The following is a 275-nucleotide window of genomic DNA, read 5'->3' as shown; positions in this document are numbered from 1 at the left end:
ATACTCCCCCTGCAATTCTGCAAAGGAGGCAAGTGAACCGGCCAAAGTCAGATCCCCAAGGTTTTTGTCTAGATCGCTTCTCTAACAAATTCTGGGGCCTTTCATTATTTATATTGAGACCATGTGATGCTGTAACTGAACACAGGTCCATTAAACTAATACATGCAACATTCAACTTAATTAGTGGATGTCATGCTCATGCCAGGTATTGTTTACTCGTATAAGAAAGACTTTTTGTTGTATATATGAGCTCATGTGGGGCGGACGCTTTAGGG

The sequence above is a fragment of the Nanorana parkeri genome, unplaced genomic scaffold (genome assembly GCF_000935625.1).
Source record: "Nanorana parkeri isolate BGI_ZX_2015 unplaced genomic scaffold, ASM93562v1 scaffold277, whole genome shotgun sequence".
NCBI classification, from domain to species: Eukaryota; Metazoa; Chordata; class Amphibia; order Anura; family Dicroglossidae; genus Nanorana; species Nanorana parkeri.
The sequence above is the reverse complement of the archived record's forward strand: the minus strand, read 5'-3'. Positions refer to the sequence as shown.